The sequence below is a fragment of the Globicephala melas genome, chromosome 10 (genome assembly GCF_963455315.2).
Source record: "Globicephala melas chromosome 10, mGloMel1.2, whole genome shotgun sequence".
NCBI classification, from domain to species: domain Eukaryota; kingdom Metazoa; phylum Chordata; class Mammalia; order Artiodactyla; family Delphinidae; genus Globicephala; species Globicephala melas.
Genome location: NC_083323.1, coordinates 100309732 through 100332686, shown reverse-complemented (window position 1 = coordinate 100332686; position 22955 = coordinate 100309732). Strand labels below are relative to the sequence as shown.

Genomic DNA, 22955 nt, shown 5'->3' with positions numbered 1-22955 from the left:
CCTCCATGACTATATGCCCTTTTTAAAAATACCATGCCTCTGCCCGCAATACGTTCTTTATCCTCTAATAATATGAACACAAGTATAGCTTATATATGCACACTTGAGTATACTTTATACAGCTGTAAATATTTACATAGAATGAGAGTAGTTATATATAATCACACATGTATTTTTTGTGTTTCACGATCTCAGCAAGGGATGTACCTGGCTTTGGTTATCGATGGGAAATGTAGCTAATAGAACATTCAAATTACTCTGATACCCCATCCAAAATAACTCAGTTGTTAGTTCACTTTCTTCAGATACCACCTTGTCTCATGAGCCACCTACTCCCAGATGTTATTCTAAATTACCATTTGCAGTCACTTCTCACAATGCCCACTCCCAGCTGCCTTTCTAATTCAACATTTCACAGTTCCTGCTTTGTTGCTGTTCTTTCTAGTTGTCATTTTAATCTGAGAGCTAATTATCTTTGTCAACCACCATTCCTCATAGGCCAAACTTTCAAACTGCAAGGCTTTCAGGAAGTCATTTGGTTAAATATTCCCTCATTTTTGGTTACAAATGCCTTGCTTTTTATTTTAAACTATGGAAAGCTTCATGACTGTATTAGATTGTGCTAAATAAGAATCCAGTGACCACACTAATCAGCAAAATGATTGTGACTCTGGAAACCAAGACTAAATTGCAGTTATATCACTGGAAGTGTAGGTGGGATGTATGAAGACCTTTCTCAGTGCTCACTGATGTGACATTTAAGTCAATAGAATGGAGGTAACAGTTCCTAAATTATCATCTATAGACAGATAGATAGATAGATAGTTAGATATTGTGCCTAATAAACCTTTCTACATAGTTTCTTCATTTTGCCCCTTCTAGATTTTGTACTTCACACTTAATATTGTAAAAACGTACTTGTTGTTTGCATTCCTGTAATGCAAATAACATGTTCAGTTGTGAATATATATAAGTGAATATTTTCATGTTTTATCTAACATTTGACATACATAATTCAATTAGCACAATCCCACCAAATTCTCATTTAAATAAAATTATTGACAATTTTACTTTTTTTTTTTTTTGCTGTACACGGGCCTCTCACTGTTGTGGACTCTCCCGTTGCGGAGCACAGGCTCCGGACGCGCAGGCTCAGCGGCCATGGCTCACGGGCCCAGCCGCTCCGCGGCATGTGGGATCTTCCCGGACCGGGGCACGAACCTGTGTCCCCTGCATCGGCAGGCGGACTCTCAACCACTGCGCCACCAGGGAAGCCCGACCATTTTACTTTTGGTATGAATCAATTCTCATTGTTGGAATGTTAAATGATTCTTTGGTGTTCCTGGGATGCAAAAAAAACCCAAAAAAACCCCTAAAAGCATGTATTTTTTTTCCTACAAAACTCACTAATTCTTCATTTGTTCAACAACTATTTATTGAATTTCTGCTGTGTGCAAAGTATAGTTCATGATAGTGAGGATATAGTGGACAAACTCTCTGCCCCTACTGAGCTTGTATCCCTATAGGGGTACTATATTACTAGTATTACTAGTATATTACCAGTATTTACTATTAAGATAGTTATACTATAACTATATTACAAAGCTATAGTAATCAAAACAGTATGGTATTGGCTTTAAGACAGGCACATAGACCAATGGAACAGAATTTGGAGCCCAGAAATAAACATATACAGTCAACTAATATTTGACTAGGGAGCCAAGAATACTCAACAGGGAAAAGATAGTTTCTTCAATAAACAGTGCCGGAAAAACTGGATATTCACATGCAAATAAATGAAACTGTATCCCTATCTTACACCACTCACAAAAATTAACTCAGAGTGGATTAAAGACTTAAATGTAAGACCAGAAACAGGAAAACTCATAGAAGAAAATGTAGGGTAAAAGCTTCTTGACGTTGGTCTTGGCAACAATTTTTTGAAACACAAGCAACAAAGCAAAAATCAATAAGTGGGACTATAGGGCTTCCCTGGTGGCGCAGTGGTTGAGAGTCCACCTGCCGATGCAGGGGACACAGGTTCGTGCCCCGGTCCAGGAGGATCCTACATGCTGCGGAGAGGCCCACGTACCACAAAAAAATAAAAAATAAAAAAATAAGTGGGACTATAACTGGGAGCTCCCTGGCAGTCCAGTGGTTAGAACTCAGTGTTTTCACTGCCATGGCCCGGGTTCAATCCCTGGTCAGGGAACTAAGATCCCACAAGCTGCGTGGCATGTAAAAAAAAAAAAAAAATCAGTGGGACTATGACAAACTAAAAAGCTCTGAACAACAAAAGAAACAATCCAAAAAATGAAAAGACAACCTATAGAATGGGAGAAAATATTTGCAAACCACATATCTGGTAAGGGCACTAATATCCAAAATATATCAGGAACTCCTACAGCTCAATAGGAAAAAAACAATCTGATTAAAAATTAGAGAAAGGAGCTAAATAGACATTTTTCTAAAGAAGACATACAAATGGCCAACAGGTACATGAAAAGATGTTCATCAGGGAACTGTAATTCAAAGCCACGAGATATTGCCTTACAACTGTTAGAATAGATATTATCAAGAAGACAAGAAATAACACAGTTGGCAAGGATGTGGAGAATGTAAATTGCTACAGCCACTATGGAAAAAAATTAAAAATAGAACTACTATATGATCCAGCAATTCCACTTCTAGGTATTTATCCAAAGGAAACAAAAACACTAACTTGAAAAGATATCTGCACCCCCATGTTCATCGCAGCATTATTTACAATAACCAAGATTTGGAAGCAACCTAAGTGTCCATGGACGGATAAATGGATAAAGAAGATGTGGTACATATATACACAATGGTATATTACTCAGCCATAAAAAATTAATGAAACCTTGCCATTTGTGGCAACATAGATGGACCTTGAGGGCATTATGCTAAGTGAAATAAGTCAGGCAGAGAAAGAGAAATACTGTATGATCTCACTTACATGTAGAATCTAACAAAACCCTCAAACTCATGGAAACAGAGAGTAGATTGGTGGTTAGGGAGTGGGGGTGGGGAAGGAAGTCTGAAAATGGTCAAAGGGTACCAACTTCTAGTAGTAAGATGAATAAGTTCTGGGGATGTACGTACAGCATGGCGGCTGGTTAATACTGCATTGTATACTTCAAGTTGCTAAGAGAGTACATACTAAAAATTTTCACCACACACAAACACACAAAGGTAACAATGTGAGGTGATGGATGGGTTAACTAACCTTTTTCTGGTAATCATTTCACAGTACATATGTATATCAAATCATCATATTATACACCTTAAACTTACATAATGTAATAAAGGAAAAAAAAGAAAAATGTGTAAATATATATTGGTCTCTGTCCCTGCTTCCCGGCACAGAGCTCCTAAAACTCTTGTATCTTCCTAAATGATAAGAGTGCTAAGAGCATCTTTTGTTCTAACATTTGGTCGTTGACCCTGGTTCGGTGACACAGAGCTTTAGGAATCCTTTGACATTTCCTGCATGATAGGAGTGTCTTTTGTTCTAATGAGGTGACTCTGGGTGGGCTTCTAAATAACTTCAGGAGGGGGGCAGGGGAGGTGCTGGTCACCAGAAAGACCAAGCCATGATTAGAAGGTTGGAACATTTAGACCACACACACCCCCCCCCATCCTCTGAGAAGGCGAGAGGGGCTGGAGACTGAGCTAATGATCGATCATGCCTATGTGATGAAGTCTCCATAAAAATCCCAAAATTGGGGTTTGGAGAGCTTATGCTTGGTGAACATATCCATGTATTGGGAGGGTGGCACACCCCAACTCCATGGGGACAGAAGCTCCTGCGCTTGGGACCCTCCCGACCCACTTCCTACATATCTTCTCATCTGGCTATTCATCTTGTATCCTTTATCATATCCTTTGTTACATAATAAACTGGTCGACCTAAGTAAGTGTTTCCCTGAGTTTTGTGACCTCTTCTAGCAAATGATCAAGTCCAAAAAGGCCAGTAGGGGGAACCTCTGATTTGTAGACAACTCAGACAGAATTGGTGGATAGCTTGGGGACCTATTATTTGCAAATGGCGTTTGAAGTGAGGGGCAGTCTTGTGCGAGTGAACCCTTAACCTGTGGAGTCTGCCTATCTCCAGTTAGTGTCAGAACTGAATGGCGTTGTAGGACGCCCAGCTGGTGTTGTAGAGAATTGCATATGTGCAAAACCCACACATTTGGTGTTGGAAGAGTGAGTGTGTCAATATTATGAGAGTAAAGGAGAAATACACAGGAGGAAGAGGGTAGTTTTTCCCTTATAGCTTCTCACTCATTTCATTTCGTTCTTTGCAAAGTCACCTCATCCGAGACGCCTTCCCCAAATCATCCCTCCATCTAAACAGCGCCGCCGTTCTCATCATGCTAGCTCCTGCCTCAGTCTTCGTCGTAGCCCTTCCTTCTACCAGCCATACCGTATAGTTGTTTGCTTGCTCACCCTTTCTCTGCCTTCTAGGATACAAGCTCCATGGGATCCTGGACTTTGTTCTTTGCTCCCTCCTCAGTGCCTGCATTGGTGTCTTTCACACAGGAATGGCTTAATACATATTTATTTGATGAAAGATGAATAAATGAATGAATGAGAAATACTAACCATTTACTATACTATGGGAACCCTTAACTGGTAAAATATTTTGAAGTGACATGTTATACAGCACTCTACACAAAACAGAGGAAAGCCACGTATCTCACATGGAAGCTTAAGACCATTTTAACAACATAAATGAACACTTTCCTTTTAAAAAATTGTTCTTCTGTGCCCAGCAAAGGAAAACCATCAACAAAATGAAAAGACAACATGTGGAATGGGAGAAAATATTGGCAAATGATGTGACTGACAAGGGGTTAATATCCAAAATATACAAACAGCTCATATAACTCAATATCGAAAAAATAAACAACCCAATCAAAAAAATGGGCAGAAGAGCTAAATAGACATTTTTGCAAAGAAGACATACAGATGGCTAACAGGCACATGAAAAGATGCTCAACATTGCTAATTATTAGAGAAATGCAAATCAAAACCACAATGAGGACTTCCCTGGTGGGGCAGTGGTTAAGAATCCGCCTGCCAACGCAGGGGACACGGGTTCGAGCCCTGACCCAGGAAGATCCTACATGCCGCGGAGCAACTAAGCCCGTGCGCCACAACTACTGAGCCTGCGCTCTAGAGCCCGCAAGCCACAGCTACTGAGCCCGTGTGCCGCAACTACTGAAGCCCGTGCGCCTAGAGCCCGTGCTCTTCAACAAGAGAAGCCACTGCAATGAGAAGCCCGCACACCACAATGAAGAGTAGCCCCCCCTTACCGCAACTAGAGAAAGCCCGCGCAGCAACGAAGACCCAATGCAGCCAAAAATAAATAAATAAATCTATTAAAAAAAAATAGGACAAGGAATACCTGTATACCCTTTACCCAGATATGCCTTATAGTTAACACTTTACTCCATTTGCTTTATCTGTGTTCTATCTACCTACCTATCTGCCTATCTATCCATCCATCTATCTATCCATCCATCCATCTATAATTAAAGGGTGAGTTTCATACATCGTGGCTCTTTAACCCTAAATACTTCAGTGTGTATTTCCTAAGGATAAGGGTCTTTCTCCTCTAACATAACCATAGTTGTCAGCTTTATAAATTCATAAGATTACCTTGATTTCAGGATTTAACCTATCATCCGTATTCCAATGTGATCAACTGAGCCAAAAACGTCGTTTATGGCATTTTCCCCCTCCAGCACAGGATCCAGCCTAGGGTCGGGTACTACATTTGTTTGTCAAATCTCTTTACCCTCCCTGATCCTGGGACATTTTCATAGCCTTTATCTTTTCTGACACTGACATTTTGAAGAAGGCAGTGTCTACCACCCCTGCGCCTAACACACACTTTTTCTCTTGTAACTGAACGTTCCTCATTCTGCATTTGTCTGATGTTTTTTGTGATTAGACTGACGTTATACATTCTCTGTTGTAACACGGCGAGTGGATGCTGTGTCCTCCTCAGGGTATCGCATCTGGAGACAATGTCCAGTTATCCTCACTGGTGATGTTAATTTGATCACCTAGTCAAGGTTTGCTCAATTTCTCCACCGTACTATTACTGTGTTTTGTTTTTTTTTTCCTTCCTCCTTTGCAGTTTATGTCTATGGGGAGACAGTTTAGGATCATGCCAGTATTCTCCTCATCCAAATTTCCCCTCAGATTTAACATCCATTGATGATGCTTGCCTGATTCAATCTTTACCACGACAGTTGCCAAATGATAATTTTCCAACTCCAGCACCTCCTCAACATTTGCCAGTTGACCCTTGTCATTCTGTTATTTTTTTTTTAATTGGGAAGGACTCATCAATTCTTCTCAGTACAACTTTCCACATATCCAAAACGTCAGATAATCTCTCAGCACCGTTTTTCCCCCTGTACACATTCCATCTGGAGCTCTTCATCCTCTCCTCCACTTCAGACTCGTGGTCCCCTGGCTGCTGCATAGCTGCCTTCCTGAGATTTTCACTTCTTATCATCTAAGGAATTTCATGGCCTTTTTTCTGTGTTGGATCCTGTTTCCTGAGTCCTGTGCCTTCCTCTTTCTTAGTTTCCTTTTATGTTTTGAAGAGAAGAGACATTCTTCTCTAGCTTTCTGAGAAAAGGTAGGCAACAAGTTAATTTTTTTTGAGCATATGTGTGTCTAAAAATATCTTTACTTATTCATTCACTTTACTTATAATTTGGGTATTGAATTCTAGGTTAGAAGTTATTTTCCCTTGGAATCTTTAGTGTCTTTTAGCTTCTGTTGCTGCACGGAGGAAATCCAAATGCAGTCTGATTCCTGATACTTTTGATGTAACCTGATACTTTGTATGTAACATATTTTTTTGGTTTTCATTCTGAATATTTTCATTTAAAATATTTCCTCTACCTCTTATGGTATAAAATTTCTCAGTGTAGCTCCTTTTTAATTCATCATTCTGAGGTCTGGGGTGGGACCTTTCAATATGAAGACCTATGTCTTTCAGGTCTGAAGAGTTTTTTTGTGTTTTCTCTGTGTTAATTTCTTCCAGGTGTTTTCTTATTCTCTCTTTCTGGAATACCTATTTGTCAGATGTTGGACTTGACCGATGCTTTAATTTTCATATTGTTTCTCTTTTATTATCCATCTCTTTGACCAACTTTCTGAGAGATTTTTTTTAACCTTATCTTCCAAACTTATTAGTGAAATTTTTATGTTAGGTATCATATTTTAAATTTCTAATTGCTTTCTTTATCTAATACATTTTTTTCTTTTTTCTTAGAGTATACTGTTTTGTGAACAGAATACATATATCTTCTTATCCTAGAATGTTATATATGTTTTCTTTGGAAAAATGTTTTTCTGTTTGCCTTCTCTCTTGGATTCCTTTTACATTTGCTTTAATAGCTTTTATCTCAAAGATATTCCCTGTGATCCTTTACTGTCTTCATATTTAAGAATGAGGTATTAGTCATCTCATTGGAAGCTTTCTGAGCGTATGGAAGTTCTCTGATTTGCCTCATTGTAGGCAAGCTTTTAAAAATTATTTTATTTTAATTAAAAATTTGAAATTGCAGTAAGATACACATAATATTTACCATCATAATAATTTTCAAGCGTACATTTAAGTGTACATCTCAGTAGTGTTAAGGACATTCACATTGTTGTACAGCCAACCTCCAGCTCTTTTCCTTTTGCAAAATTGAAATTCAATATTCATTAAAAAACAACTGTCCATTTCCCCCTCCCTCCAGCCCCTGGCAACCACTCTTCTACTTTCTGTCTTTATGAATTTGACTACTTTAGGAATCTCCTATAAGTAGAGTCATACTGTGTTTATCTTTTCGGACAGGCTTCGTAATGTCCTCAAGCTTCATCCATATTGTCCCAGGTATCAGAATTTATTTCCTTTTTAAGGCTGAATCATAGTCCATTGTGTGGACACACCACATTTTGTTTGTCCATCATCTGTCAGTGGACACTGGGGTTGCTTCCGCCTTTTGGCTATTGCAGATAATGCTGCTATGGACATGGGTGTGCAAATATCTGTGGGTGTGCAAATATGGGTGTGCTATGGACATGGGTGTCTGTAAAGACTCTGCTTTCAATTCTTTTAGGTATATAACTAGAAATGGAATTGTTGAATCATATGGTAATTCTATTTTTAATTTTTTTGAAGGCCCACAATTGTATTTGCACCATTTTACATTCCTATCTGTAGCGCACATTATTCCAATTTTTATACATCTTTGTCAACATTTGGTATTTTCTGTTTTTAAACAGTAGTCATCCTAATGAGTGTGGGTAAGCTGTTTTAAGTGTATAGTTTTGGGCCCTGCTTTTTCCACAGAAAATGATCTTGAAAATTCTTTTTTCCACGTCAGTAGTTTTTGTTTGTTTGTTTTATTTTTAGGCCATGCGGCATGCGGGCCAACCAGGGATCGAACCTGGGCCCCCTGCATTGGGAGTGTGGAGTCTTAACCACTGAACTACCAGGGAAGTCCCCTCAATAGGCATTTTTTTAAACATGATTTTTAATGGCTGTACTATTTAACAGATTCCATAATGTAACATTTTAATTCATTTTCAGTAATTTTTCAGGGTATAAATAATGTTGTGCAGAATATCCTTATAAAGAAATCTTTGTGTACATCCCTGATATTTTTCTTAGTTGCTAAGGTCCTACAGGTTGAATTCTTGTATCAGAGGATATATGTTTTTGATATATAGTCCCAGATTGCTTTCCTGAAAGGTTGCATCAGTTTATATTCCTACCAACAGTATGAAAGTATCATCCACACTGAATATTATCAGACAAAATTATTTCAATGTAAGATCATAAATACAAGGTCAGTAAGACTATATACATCAACAGATAACAGTGGTCAACTCTGAGAATAGTTCTGGTTTTGACATATGAATGGTTATGTAAAATGCTAGATTAATTTTTATTGTTTGTATTTTTCAGTAAGAACATATGTAATAATTATATAAAAATAAATATTTCAATTTCCTAACAAAACGGAAATGGTTGAAATTATATACTTATTTTATTTCTTAAAAATATTTATTTATTTATTTACTCAAATTATCTACTTCTAAATGACAAGATCGTGTAACTCTAATATGAAATTTTCTCATAACTTTTTCTGAGAGCAGTGCCACGTAAGCAGTGCAAGAAACCTTGAATTTTACCTTCTTTATTTTTTAAAAATTTCTTTGATTTAATTTTATTATTTTTTTTATAAAGCAGTTTCTTATTAGTCATCAATTTTATACACATCAGTGTATACATGTCAATCCCAATCGCCCAATTCAGCACACCACCCCTGCCGCGTCCCCCCCCCCTTGGTGTCCATACGCTTTTTCTCTACATCTGTGTCTCAATTTCTGCCCTGCAAGCCTGTTCATCTGTACCATTTTCTAGGTTCCACATATATGTGTTAATATACGATATTTGTTTTCCTCTTTCTGACTTACCTCACTCTGTATGACAGTCTCTAGATGCATCCACGTCTTTGTTCTTTTTATGGCTGAGTAATATTCCATTGTATATATGTACCACATCTTGTTTATCCATTCATCTGTCGATGGGCATTTAGGTTGCTTCCATGACTTGGCTATTGTAAATAATGCTGCAATGAACATTGGGGTGCATGTGTCCTTTTGAATTATGGTTTTCTCAGGGTATATGCCCAGTAGTGGATTGCTGGGTCATATGGTAGTTCTATTTTTAGTTTTTTAAGGAAGCTCCATACTGTTCTCCATAGTAGCTGTATCAATTTACATTCCCACTAACAGTGCAAGAGGGTTCCCTTTTCTCCACACCCTCTCCAGCATTTGTTGTTTGTAGACTTTCTGATGATGCCCATTCTGACTGGTGTGAGGTGATACCTCATTGTAGTTTTGATTTGCATTTCTCTAATAATTAGTGATGTTGAGCAGCTTTTTATGTGCTTCTTGGCCATCTGTATGTCTTCTTTGGAGAAATGTCTGCTTAGGGGGCTTCCCTGGTGGCGCAGTGGTTGAGAGTCCGCCTGCCGATGCAGGGGACACGGGTTCATGCCCCGGTCCGGGAAGATCCCACATGCCGCGTAGCAGCTGGGCCCGTGGGCCATGGCTGCTGAGCCTGCGCGTCCGGAGCCTGTGCTCCACAACGGGAGAGGCCACAACAGTGAGAGGCTCGCGTACCGCAAAAAAAAAAAAAAAAAAGAAATGTCTACTTAGGTCTTCTGCCCATTTTTGGATTGGGTTGTTTGGTTTTTAAATATTGAGCTGCATGAGCTGTATATATATTTTTGAGATTAATCCTTTGTCTGACGACTCATTTGCAAATATTTTCTCCCATTCTGAGGGTTGTCTTTTTGTCTTGTTTATGGTTTCCTTTGTTGTGCAAAAGATTTAAGTTTCATTAGGTCCTATTTGTTTGTTTTTGGTTTTATTTCCATTACTCTAGGAGGTGGATCAAAAAAGATCTTGCTGTGATTTATGTCAAAGAGTGTTCTTCCTATGTTTTCCTCTAAGAGTTTTATAGTGTCTGGTCTTACATTTAGGTCTCTAATCCATTTTGAGTTTATTTTTGTGCATGGTGTTAGGGAGTGTTCAAATTTCATTGTTTTACATGTAGCTGTCCAGTTTTCCCAGCACCACTTATTGAAGAGACTGTCTTTTTCCCACTGTATATCCTTGCCTCTTTTGTCACAGATTAGTTGACCATAGGTGTGTGGGTTTATCTCTGGGCTTTCTATCCTGTTCCATTGATCTATATTTCTTTTTTTGTGCCAGTACCATATTGTCTTGATTACTGTAGCTTTGTAGTATAGTCTGAAGTCAGGGAGTCTGATTCCTCCAGCTCCGTTTTTTCCCCTCAAGACTGCTTTGGCTATTCGAGGTCTTTTTTATCTCCATACAAATTTTAAGATTTTTTGTTCTAGTTCTGTAAAAAATGCCATTGGTAATTTGATAGGAATTGCATTGAATCTGTAGATTGCTTTGGGTAGTATAATCATTTTCACAATATTGATTCTTCCAATCCAAGAACATGGTATATCTCTCCGTCTGTTTGTATCATCTTTAATTTCTTTCATCAGTGTCTTATAGTTTTCTGCATACAGGTCTTTTGTCTCCCTAGGTAGGTTTATTCCTAGGTATTTTATTCTTTTTGTTGCAATGGTAATGGGAGTGTTTCCTTAATTTCTCTTTGAGATTTTTCATCATTCGTGTGTAGGAATGCACGAGATTTCTGTGCATTAATTTTGTATCCTGCAACTTTACCAGATTCATTGATTAGCTGTAGCAGTTTTCTGTGGCATCTTTAGGATTCTCTATGTATAGTATCATGTCATCTGCAAACAGTGACAGTTTTACTTCTTCTTTTCCAATTTGTATTCCTTTCATTTCTTTTTCTTCTCTGATTGCCATGGCTAGGACTTCCAAATCTATGTTGAAAATAGTGGTGAGAGTGGACATCCTTGTCTTGTTCCTGAACTTAGAGGTAATGCTTTCAGTTTTTCACCACTGAGAATGATGTTTGCTGTGGGTTTGTCGTATATGGCCTTTATTATGTTGAAGTAGGTTCCCTCTATGCCCACTTTCTGGAGAGTTTTTATCATAAATGGGTGTTGAATTTTGTCAAAAGCTTTTTCTGCATCTATTGAGATGATCATATGGTTTTTATTCTTCAATTTGTTAATATGATGTATCACATTGATTGATTTGCGTATATTGAAGAATTCTTGCATCTCTGGGATGAATCCCACTTGATCATGGTGTATGATCCTTTTAATATGTTGTTGGATTCTGTTTGCCAGTATTTTGTTGAGGATTTTTGCATCTATATTTATATACTTATTTTAATATGTAGGCTTTTTGGTTTAATTAAAGTTAAACCTTATTTCCTCTTTATTATCTTTCTCCTTTTGTGAAATATCCACTCACTTCATTTGTATTTCCTGAGTTGTTAGAAGTTTTTATATATGAATTCTCTTCACCATACATGTCAATAATATCTCCCCCTCTTTCTTGTTTATTTTCTACTTCCAGAAGCTAAAAAAGTTGAATGTAGGTAGCTACATTTATCCATCTTTTACTTCATGATTACTTTATCAGCTTTTATAGTTAGACAGCTTTTTTCTGCATGCTGAGGTCGGATATTCATCTGCATATTTTTTTTACTTTGTTTTATGTGTATCTGCGTGTATTTAACATTTCACCCTTGAATTCAGCTGTAATTTATTTCAGTGCATATTTTGATAAGGAATATAACTCCAAACAGTAACTGTCTCAGCACCATTTGGAAGCCAACATTCCTTTCTTTACCAAATGCACTGGGGGTGGGGGGACGGGGGGGTGCTCCCGGGAGGAGTGAGCAGTCAGCTCAGCTGGAGGTGACTCGCCCGGGGCTTTGCTGCTCACATCGGGGTCAGCGCGGCTGGAAGGGCTCCTGGGCAACAGCTGGAAAACGCAGAGACTGATTTTGTTGGAGTTTTCCGCAATCAGCTCGGAGTCGCGATGACAACTTTTTAATCTTGCTTTGCTCGGTGCTGTAAGACGTCCCGAGCGCAGGTCGCCACGCAGCGTCTCTCTCGACGCGAGCGCCTGGGAGTCCTGCAGACCCGGGGGCGGGGGTGAGGGGGGAGTGCGGGGAGGTGGGCGTGTGGAGCCGGGACGGAGATGGGGATGTGTGCTGGGCGGTGACGGGCGTGTGCCGGGCGGGAGCGGGCGCGGCCTGGGCCGGAGGGCTCCTCGGCCTGCGATCCAGGCCGCGCTCTGATGACAGGCCTTAGCAGGATGCAGGAGAACGGTCCTCTCCCGCAGCAGCCTAGGGGCACTGGGCGGCGCCGAGCCGTCCTGCCGCCCCTCGTCGGGCTCGGGCTGCCTGGCTGGGAGAGCTGAGGGCGGCGCCACGAGGCCAGGCGAGCTCGCCGGCCGCCAGGGAGCAGCAGAGATCCCGGCGGCGCAGGGTCCGCGGAAGCCAAGCGGAGTGAGCGGCGGCACGGAGGTCAGGTTCACGCTGTTAGCTTGCTTTTGCGGCTCTCGACAGACGGCTCTGCTCCCGCTCCGACTTGACTTGCGGCTCCTCTTCCTGTACCCGGCAGTGGCCCAGCACGTTTTCGGTCTGACCTTCTTCCGCGGACCCTTATGTGCGTTCACGCAGTTATGGCCCGGGGCAGATTGGCCCGGACCTTTTCCCCAGCGTCCTCTGCGCCGTCGCGCCGGAGAGCCCTTCTCCGCGTTCAGCCCACCGCAGCCGGGCGCGCTCTCCCTCCCGGACCTTCTTCCCAGCGTCCTCTGTGCGGCCGTGCCCGAGCGGCCGTGCCCGAGCGCCCTTGCTCGCGTTCAGTCAGGACGGAGCTTCGTGCGCGCTGCGTGGCCGAGGCGCGTGAGTGGGGTCTCCGCCGGGTGGGGAGCTCGTCTTGCGAGTCCCGGCTTAGTGGTCCCAGGCCCAGCAGCGTGTGCTGAACCGCGAGGGCGCTGCGGCCCGAGGGCGCCGGAACGGGCGGGGCCGGGACTGGGCCGCGGGGTAATTGGTGCCCGCGGGCGGGGACGGAGGGTGTACGCGGCTGGGCCGCCGGGCGGGAGAGGCGGCGGGGAAGGAGTTAACCGTTTAGGAGGGATTTGACAGGTGAGCGCGTCTTCAGCCTTTCTAGACCTTTCTTTAAAAATTGAGAGAGAATTCACATACGACTAAATTCATCCTTCTAAAGAGACCAGTTGAGTGGTTTTTAGTATAGTCAGGGGATTGGGCCGCCATCACCGCTGTCCAATTGCAGAGCGTTTCATCGCCCCGGAAGGAAATCCCGAGCTCGTAGTAGACGCTTTTCCTGTCCCGCTGCCCAGCCCCACCAGGCCACTTTCTATCTCTGAGTTTGCGGGGCCAGGATAGTTCACCTCACTGCAGTCAGACGGCGTTTGTCCTCTCGTGGGCGGCTCCTTGCGCGCGGCACAGGTCCTCGGGGTTCGTCCGCGCTGTAGCAGTGGTCGGCACTTGCCCCTTTTTACGGCCGAATGATAATAGTTCAGCGTAGGGAGAGACCATGTTGTGTTTCTCCGTCAGTCGATGGGCATTTGGGTTTTTGCACCTTTTGGCTTCCGAGACCTTTTGAGCTCTGTTCCTCCACGGAACTCACAGTCGGAGGCACAGTCAACTTAAAACCCTTCTGCCAACATTGAACTCTGGGATCGGAGCTGGTAGTGTTCCAGTGGCGTCGGGTCCGCTGTTTTGCAGGAAAGTTTGACAGGGTTTCTGTCCTCGGCTCAGCACTTGCTGGGCCGTCGGCTGTGGTGGTCACAGGCAGAGAAGCGTCGGTGTGCGGGTGTCATCAGCGATGCCGCCAAGACCTGTTGACGCGTGATAGGAACTGGGTGGACTCGGAGATGAGCGCATGAAGAAGGTGGCTGAGAGCTGTGGGAGACGTCTGACCTCCGAGCACGCCCAGTTCATCTCCGTTATTTGCGGATGCACGGCCCGGCTAAAACTCCTCGGGAGCCTCCAAGTAGATAGCAGGGCCAACGCGCCCGTCCCCAGCTCAGGTCCAGCAAGGCGTGCCCCTGCCTTCTTGTCTCCGCTCACACTGTAAACCTGCGTCCTTGTTGTGGCATGTTTAGTGCCACAGTTTTATGCTTTTCGTTAGTGATTCCATTTTCTTCCTTTAACGCATTTTAAAAAAATTGAATGAGGGATTCTTTAAATTCTATAGTTCTTTACAACTTTCAGAAGTACCACTGCCCTGCCCTTGCCCCTCCCTTCTTCCCTCTCCCCACTGATAACCACTGGTTTGTTCTCTATATTTGTAAGTCTGCTTCTTTTTTGTTTTGTTCACTAGTTTGTTGTGTTTTTTAGATTCCACATATAAGTGATATCATGCAGTATCTGTCTTTGTCTCTCTGACTTATTTCACTTAGCACAGTGCCCTCCAAGTCCATCCGTGTTGCTGTGATTTCACGGTTTAGAATGTGCTCCAAGCTTAGTGCTGAAGTGCTGTCTGGTGTTCGAAGTGCAGGGTGGCTGTGATGTGCCTTACAGAGACATGCACGGCAAGCTTCTCTTAGATGAGCTTTGTTCGGGCCTGAGTTATGTGCTGTTGGCTGTGATTTCAGTAGTTATGCATCAACAATACATACTAAATAGGGTGCCTTTAATAGACAGAAACAGGCAGAGCAAGCTTTTGTATTGACTGGTCGATGAAAACGTAGAGGCTCGCAGGAACCTAGGCCTGTATTTCTGCTAGGAGCAGTGGCTCGGTGTTGGATTATTGAGTGTTCGTGGTAACTGTAGAACATGAGTATCATGAATAGTGAGAATGGACTATGTAACCAATTTAGTTATTCAAGGGCAGAACGCCTAGTGGGGATGTTGATTCAACTTCTGTGACTTTTAACATTTTTCCACTCAAGGTATTCATTTTTAATAACGTTCTGGCAGTTTTGAAGCGGAGAGGAGCTAAAATAAAGCTAAAATGCTGTTTATTCTGCAAGCTGGGTAGGGACTCTGCTCAGTCCTGGAGATCCGGTAGTTAGTATACGGCCCCGCTGTTCTCCAGCGGCAGAGTGTGGGTTATGGTGTGCTGTGATAAATGTGTAAATGCTATGGGAACATAGGGTTAATTCTGTTGAGAGTGTACTGAGGTGTGTAAGGCTTCAAGGAAGAGATGACATTTTGAGATGTTTCCTTCTTTTTACTTAAATAATTCTTTTTCTGCTCTGTTGCTAAATTTTGAAAGAAGTCTTACGAACATGAGAGTAGCATGTACATAAATGAAAATAAAGAATTTTGATACCCAGTCCTGTTCTTCTTGATCTGCACAGTCAGAACTTCACCGCGCACTGAGCTGGGTCACTTCTGCCTGTGATGCAAATCCAGAGTCCACCCCTTCTCTCCGTGGCTGTTTTCTTGGTTGAGCCTCTGTCATTTCCTCTCTGGACTGTTGTAACGTAGACTCCGGCTGCTCTCTCCATCAGTTATTCGCTGCTGACACAGACCTTTAATTCTCAGCCTGAAATTTCCATTGCTCTCCCATGTTTACAAACTAAAGTTTTACGCTTTTAAAGGTGGCTTATTTAACCCTTCATGATAATGCCCTGCCCTGTCTTTAATAAAGATGAGGTCATACAAAAGAGGAAACTCTCCTTATGTAGCGTGCCTTCTTTCCTCTTTACTCCTTCCTTCCTTTCTCTGTCCCTCCATATATAATTAGAAATGCTTTTAGGTGATAAGGAAATAGATGAGAATAAAAAACATTTTTGCCAATCTTAATATCTTGAATTCATCAGTTTCGTGATTACAGCCACTATCTTGGCTAAGGCTCTTACCCCTCACCCCCCCAAAGGTCTTTTTTTTTTTGGTCATATGTTTTTATTTCTTTGGAAAAATACCTATCAGAAGAGTTCTTGGGTCATATGGCAAATGCATGTTTAATTTCTAAAGAAATTGTCAGATTTGTTTCAAAAATTATAAAACCATAAAGCTTCTAGAAGAAAATATGGAAGAATATCGTCATGATCTGGAGGTGTGCAAAGGTTTCTTAGACAAGACTCAGAAAGCAATAACCACTGGGGGAGTAAAAAAGATAAATTGGATTACATTAAAATTGAAAACTTCTTATTTAAGGTAACTCTAAGAAAATGAATAGACAAGCGCTGACACCTGTTTGACAAGGAACTGATATCCAAGGTATATAAAGAACCATTAGGGTTCGAGGCCTGGGACTAATCCTCTGTGGCCTGCTGCTCTAAACTCTGGAATGCTGGCTTCATCTTCAAGTCATTCTTTTTTCATGAAGGGTACCATGTGTTTATAGCTGAGTAGTTTTATCAGCCTGTTTCCTGCCAACAGTGTATGAGCATTCTGGTTGCTTCACATCCTTGCCAACTTTTAGTGTTGTCAGTCTTTATTTTTAGCCATTCTAGTGGGTGTAGAGTGGTATGTCATTATGGTTGGTTTTAATTTTAGTCCTTGACTACTAATGATGTTGAGCACTTTTTCCTGTGTTTATTGACATTTTTATATCTTCCTTTGTGAAGTGCCTGCTCAAATCTTCTGCCCATTTAAAGTTGGGTTAATTGTCTTTTTATTATTGAGTTGTAGGAATTCTTTATATGTCTTTTTTATATCCTGGATATCAGTCTTTGTGGTTGCCTATTCATTTTCTTAGAGCTGTTTTTTTTTTTTTTTTTTTTGCGGTAAGCGGGCCTCTCACTGTTGTGGCCTCTCCCATTGCGGAGCACAGGCTCAGCAGCCATGGCTCACGGGCCCAGCCGCTCCGCGGCATGTGGGATCTTCCCGGACCGGGGCACGAACCCATGTGCCCTGCATCGGCAGGCGGACTCTCAACCACTGCGCCACCAGGGAAGCCCCTTAGAGCTGTTTTTGATAAGCAAAGTTTTACATTTTGATGTAGTCATATTTGTCATTTTTTCTTTTATAATTATTGCTTTCTGAGTCCTAAGTAAGAAATCTTGGTTACCTCCAGGTTGTGAAGGTATACTGATGTATTTTCTTGTAAGAATTTTATAGTTTTAGCTTTTATGTTTAGGCCTATGATCCATCTCTAGTTTTTGTGAATGGTGTGAAAATTATTTTGTGAAGAATATTAAATGTTCTTCCCATACAGATATCCAGTTGTTCCAGTATCATTTGTTGAAAATGCCGTTGTACTGCATTGGTACCTTTGTTGAAATTCAGATGACTGTATACATGGCAGTTGATTTCTGGACTCTTCTGTTCCATTGGTCACTCCTTATGTCAGTACCACCCTGTTTTAATTATAGTAGATCTTTTTTTAAAAAATAAATAAATAAATACATTTATTCATTTATTTATTTTTGTCTGCGTTGGGTCTTCGTTGCTGTGTGCGGGCTTTCTCCAATTGTGGCGAGTGGGGGCTACTCTTTGTTGCGGTGCACTGGGTTCTCATTGCAGTGGCTTGTTGCGGAGCGTGGGCTCTAGGTGCGGGGGCTTCAGTAGTTGTGGCTCGGGGGCTCTAGAGCACAGCCTCAGTAGTTATGGTGCATGGGCTTAGTTGCTCCGAGGCATGTAGGATCTTCCCGGACCAGGGCTCGAACCCGTGTCCCCTGCATTGGCAGGTGGATTCTTAACCACTGCGCCACCAGGGAAGCCCTATAGTAAGTCTTGAAGTTGTGCAGTGTAGGTCAACAACTTTGTTGTTTTTCAAGTTTGATTTTGTTAGTTTAGATCCTTTGCATTTTCCACATAAATGTTAGAATCATCATCTTACCAGTTACTAAAAAAAGTCTCGTGGGATTATGATTGCAATGGCATTGAATCTTCAGATCAATTTGGGAAGAATTTACATATTAACAGTATAGAGTCTTCAAATGTATGAACGTGGTGCATTTCCTGTTTAATTTAGGTCTTTAATTTCTTCTGGTACTATTTTATAGTTTGAAGAGGTCTTATGCATTGTTCATTAAAATTACTCCTAAGTATTTTTTTTTTTTTTTTTTTTTTTTTGCGGTACGCGGCCTTTCACTGCTGTGGCCTCTCCCATTGCGGAGCACAGGCTCCGGACGCTCAGGCTCAGCGGCCATGGCTCACGGGCCCAGCCGTTCCGCGGCATGTGGGATCTTCCCGGACCGGGGCACGAACCCGTGTCCCCTGCATCGGCAGGCAGACTCTCAACCACTGCACCACCAGGGAAGCCCCTAAGTATGTTTTTTTAACTCACAGTGGAGCCATCGTTCACAGTGTTACTCTGTAGACAGTGTGCCATTTTTTTCTGACTGCTTATAAGGTTTTCTCTTTATTTTTGGTTTTTAGCATTTTGCCTACGGTGTATCTAAGTGTGATTTCCTTTGTGTTTATCCTGCTTTGAGATTTGCAGATCTTCCTAAATCTATAAACTTATGCCTTTCACCCAATTTGGGAAAATTTGAGCCATTATTTTAAAAAAAAATTTTATCCCTGTTCTCTTTAACCTTTTCGTTTGGGACTTTGATTATATGTGTTAGCCATTTTGATGTTTTCCCCCAGGACCCTGAGGCTCCTTTGTTATTTTCAATCTTTTTTTCTTTCTTCTTCTTCAGATTATTTAATTTCTTTTGAAGTATCTTTTTTTTTTAACATCTTTATTGGGGTATAATTGCTTTACAATGGTGTGTTAGTTTCTGCTTTATAGCAAAGTGAATCAGTTATACATATACATATGTTCCCATATCTCTTCCCTCTTGCGTCTCCCTCCCTCCCACCCTCCCTATCCCACCCCTCCAGGCGGTCACAAAGCACCGAATATCCGGCTGCTTCCCACTAGCTATCTACCTTAAGTTTGGTAGTGTATATATGTCCATGCCTCTCTCTCGCCCTGTCACAGCTCACCCTTCCCCATCCCCATATCCTCAAGTCTGTTCTCCAGTAGGTCTGTGTCTTTATTCCTGTGTTACCCCTAGGTTCTTCATGACATTTTTTTTTCTTAAATTCCATATATACGTGTTAGCATACGGTATTTGTCTTTTTCTTTCTGACTTCATTCTGTATGACAGACTCTAGGTCTATCCACCTCATTACAAATAGCTCAATTTCGTTTCTTTTTATGGCTGAGTAATATTCCATTGTATATATGTGCCACGTCTTCTTTATCCATTCATCCGATGATGGGCACTTAGGTTGTTTCCATCTCCGGGCTATTGTAAATAGAGCTGCAATGAACATTTTGGTACATGACTCTTTTTGAATTTTGGTTTTCTCAGGGTATATGCCTAGTAGTGGGATTGCTGGGTCATATGGTAGTTCCATTTGTAGTTTTTTAAGGAACCTCCATACTGTTCTCCATAGTGGCTGAACCAATTCACATTCCAACCAGCAGTGCAAGAGTGTTCCCTTTTCTCCACACCCTCTCCAGCATTTATTGTTTCTAGATTTTTTGATGATGGCCATTCTGACTGGTGTGAGATGATATCTCATTGTAGTTTTAATTTGCATTTCTCTAATAATTAATGATGTTGAACATTCTTTCATGTGTTTGTTGGCAGTCTGTATATCTTCTTTGGAGAAATGTCTATTTAGGTCTTCTGCCCATTTTTGGATTGGGTTTTTGTTTTTTTGTTATTGAGCTGCATGAGCTGCTTGTAAATTTTGGAGATTAATCCTTTGTCAGTTGCTTCATTTGCAAATATTTTCTCCCATTCTGAGGGTTGTCTTTTGGTCTTGTTTATGGTTTCCTTTGCTGTGCAAAAGCTTTGAAGTTTCATTAGGTCCCATTTGTTTATTTTTGTTTTTATTTCCATTTCTCTAGGAGGTGGGTCAAAAAGGATCTTGCTGTGATTTATGTCATACAGTGTTCTGCCTATGTTTTCCTCTAAGAGTTTGATAGTTTCTGGCCTTACATTTAGGTCTTTAATCCATTTTGAGCTTATTTTTGTATATGGTGTTAGGGTCTTTTGAAGTATCTTAAGTTCACTATTGAACTATCTTAAGTTCTTTTTTATATTTAATTTTGCATTTTGTGAACAGGATTGACAGTTTGGGGTGATTTACAAGATTCCTACTTCGAGTATTTCCTATTCTTTTAGTAATTTTATTATTTATTTATTTTTTGGCTGCGTTGGGTCTTCGTTGCTGGGCCCTGGCTTCCTCTCTAGTGGTGGCAAGCAGGGGCTACTCTTTGTTGTGGTGCGCGGGCTTCTCTTTGCGGTGGCTTCTCTTTTTGTGGAGCACGGACTCTAGGCGCTTGGGCTTCAATAGTTACAGCTCGCGGGCTCTAGAGCGCAGGCTCAGTAGTTGTGGAGCATGGGCTTAGTTGCTCCGCGGCATGTGTGATCTTCCCGGACCAGAGATCGAACCCATGTCCCCTGCATTGGCAGGCGGATTCTTAACCACTGAGCCACCAGGGAAGTCCCCTTATTCTTTTGTAAATGTAGTGAGTATGTTTCTTTATTAGAAGGCATTTGGGGGGAGATGGTTATATATCCTTTGACTTTTAAATGTTCTCTTGTCTTATAGGATCCTAAATTTCCCCCTTTTTGCCCTTCACAGGACAGTCTCAAAGGGCATCCGTCATTCCTTTTTCCTTCTTCTCAGAAGCCCCGCCTTGCCAGTTCTGCCTCACCGAGTTGTACATAACACTTGTCTCTTTCTCCATAGGCTGCACTCATCTCCCAGAATGTTTCGTCGGTATCTTCATACTTAGTGTGGGTCTTCATTTTCCGGGAGTGATTTTAGTTCTGTCTTGGGCTCTCCATCCTCCTCTTCTCCCTTCTATGCATTTCTCTTCCCATCTGGGTCCCACCTTGCTCTCCTCAAAAAGTCGAGGTGAGAGTTCAAGAACTATCTCCACCAGAAATTGATATATATATATTTCTTTACTTCTAGGCAGTTTGAAACTTCCACTTTCAGTCTTCTCATTATGTTAGGAGGTACAGGGTGTTTGTGGTTTTATCTGTTCCTTCTGTTGGCGCGTATAGTTTCTGGCAGATGTATTGGGATATTTAGATTTATGGAGCTGCCGTAACTTTGGCTATCAGGAAGTCTTTCCTAACATTTTTTTTTTCTTTCCTAACATTTTATTTTGGAAAATTTGAAGCCTCTAGGAAAGTTATACAATGAATGCCTGCATATCCTTCACCTAGATTCATAGGTTTGTTACTTTATCTCTCTCTGTCTTTACACATGCACACATTTTATTAGTTGAATGATTTGAGAGTAAGTTGCAGAAAACATGACAGTTTATTCTAATACTTTATCATGTATCTCCTAGTAACAAGTTCATTCTCCTATATGACCATGATAGAGTTATCACACTCACTATCTGTAACAGTGATACAGAACCATTGTCCAAAATGCAGTTCATCGTCAGATTTCCCCCATTGCCTTAGTCATATCCTTTACAGATTTTATTTTTTCTGATCTAAAATCCTATAAAGGGTCACACAGTGTGTTGTCCTGTCTCTTTAGTCTCCTTGAATCTAGAAGAGTTCACTGTCCTTTTTGTTTTGCTTTGTTTTGTTTTTTGAGGCACTGATATTTTTGAAGAGTTCAGGCCTGGTAGGTTTCAACTTGTCTGATGATTTCCTCATGATTAGAGTCGTGATTAGATTGGTAGAGATGTTGGTGATATTATTATGTTTGACTGCTTGGTTAAGGTGGCTGCCAGATTTCTCCATTGTGACGGTGTCTTTTGCCCCCCTCCATTTTTTCTCCAAGTGCAAGTAGATTATTTGGGGACTGACCTCAGGACATACTGGGAGAACAGAGAGGCAGTGAGAAGGGACAGAAAAGGCAGTCAGCAAAGGGTGCAACCCAAGCTGATTCCACCAGGAGCCTGGAGCCAGCGCAGAACTCACGGCTTAGCTTATCCCACAGAAGGGGTGAGAAATCTAGGGTCTGTAAACTTCAGCCAGCTCCTGTCAGTCACTGAGGGCTGCTCCCAGGGGCATCCGTTCTCTGGTAATTGCGGCTTACCCTGAACAGGTGCAGAATGGGCCCCATGCCAAGCAAGCCCCCAGGTAGAGGTGCAGGTGTTGGCGTGTGGAAGTTAGGCTGGGCGTGTGCTGTTGCGGTGAGAGCTGATGAGATAGTTAGCACAGCACCCCTAGTGTCTGCTAGGCCTGGGGACCCCGGGACCTAGAGCTTGAGGCAAAAGCTTATGTGGTATTATTTTTTTAGGAAGTGCAATTCCAGGAAGCAGAAGTGAAGGAAAAGGGGATTGAGGAGAGATGGAGACGAAGTCAGTTCAAGCGTGCATTTCCAGGCTGGCCACCCCTTGGTAACAAGGACAGCTGATTGCTTGGTTTCCTTAAGCTGTCTCCCTGGAGGAGGTGTAAGGTGCCACACCCCAGGACAGCCACCTAAATGAGGAGAGGAGAGGATCTACTCCTCAGCGCCTTTGTCTCCCTGGTGAAAGGTTTGCCCCGTGTACGTCAGCTCCACCAGATGTGCCGATTGTGCACGTGTGGGCATCAGG

At 41.8% G+C, this 22955-nt stretch overlaps 1 protein-coding gene across 11 annotated transcripts in view; it reads left to right on the top strand.

The window, feature by feature from the left end:
• The window catches only part of RAD52 (RAD52 homolog, DNA repair protein), a 60146-nt gene that overhangs the window by 14436 nt on the left and 22755 nt on the right, over positions 1-22955 (top strand). For 2 of the 11 annotated variants that reach the window (XM_060306556.2, XM_060306558.2), the window contains exon 1: positions 13208-13420. The exons of 4 other annotated variants lie outside the window; for them this stretch is intronic. The gene's annotated coding sequence lies outside the window, so the exon portion shown is untranslated. Of the gene's footprint in view, positions 1-13207; positions 13421-13641; positions 13664-22066; position 22955 lie in introns of those variants that run through there. 5 more of the 11 variants (XM_060306554.2, XM_060306559.2, XM_060306565.2 and 2 more) reach the window with 5 other exon arrangements.